The sequence below is a fragment of the Anneissia japonica genome, unplaced genomic scaffold (genome assembly GCF_011630105.1).
Source record: "Anneissia japonica isolate Jap-2015-1 unplaced genomic scaffold, ASM1163010v1 scaffold287717_len1600092_cov198, whole genome shotgun sequence".
Classification (NCBI taxonomy): domain Eukaryota; kingdom Metazoa; phylum Echinodermata; class Crinoidea; order Comatulida; family Comatulidae; genus Anneissia; species Anneissia japonica.
In genome coordinates, this window is record NW_022755469.1 from 1,431,295 (window position 1) to 1,432,263 (window position 969).

The window sequence follows — 969 nt, forward strand, 5'->3', positions numbered from 1 at the left end:
GCGCTACTTACAGTGAGGCCTAGAAGCTTGACTTTCGGTGTGAGCGCTAAAATTATGTCTCAGTCAGCCAGAACGGCTATAACATAAGGCAATCTAAGATATTATTATATATTATTATATAATGTACTAACTAGAATACTTACCGCTATAATTAGCTCAAGTTTAAAGACTAATTTTGAAGCAATAAAGATCTAACATTCACCCTGAGTTCTGAAGGTTCATTGAACGTCCCTAGCTACTACAGAAATTGTACATAATTATGGACGAATTACGGAAATACAAAAAGACACTACGGAAATTTATCATTAGTCATTATTTCTAGACCCAGAAATATATAAAGGTTCACACACAATGTCTAATGTCCAGGAACATCAGGAACTATGGCTACATTGTCCCTAAGGACGATAGACAACGATCAAACTTGTTAGAATCTCGTAAATTAATTGTAAAACCCAAGAAAAGTGACTAATAAATCTTTATTATGTCCAGTTCGTTTTGGAATTTCATAGCTGTTATTATGGGCCTACTGTTATGCAATTACATGCATGGGCAACCCATACTTGCACTCATTGCACTTATTAGCTGCTACGGAAATGTTCCATTTACTACAGGTGACTTGAAGACTAACATCTACTGAAATGCATTTTACTAACCTAAGAATTCTGGTCATACAACTAGTGTTAATGACGGCTAAAAGCTCCTCCCCGTTAAATCAGCCAAAAAAAAAAAAAAAAAAAAAAAAAAAAAAAAAAAAATATATTTGCTTGGCTATGCAAATTTAATACAGAATCAAACTATAAAATCGATCAAATAATTAAGACGTTCCTTATGTGATATGCGAAATGTCCCGGGTATGATTTCCGACGGAGGTTGAGTTCTTTTCTTTCTTTGCCAGATTCTTCCGTTATGTTTCAATTTATATTTATTGAAGCAGCAGACTAATAGTATATCCTACTAGGAATTCATTCA

At 33.7% G+C, this 969-nt stretch overlaps 1 protein-coding gene across 1 annotated transcript in view; it reads right to left on the reverse strand.

Annotated features, from left to right (window-relative positions):
• The window catches only part of LOC117123515 (gamma-glutamylcyclotransferase-like), a 3,698-nt gene extending 3,324 nt beyond the window's left edge, over nt 1-374 (reverse strand). The window contains exon 1 of the mRNA XM_033269467.1: nt 144-374. The gene's annotated coding sequence lies outside the window, so the exon portion shown is untranslated. The remainder of the gene's footprint in view (nt 1-143) is intronic.
• Nucleotides 375-969: the final 595 nt, after the last annotated feature.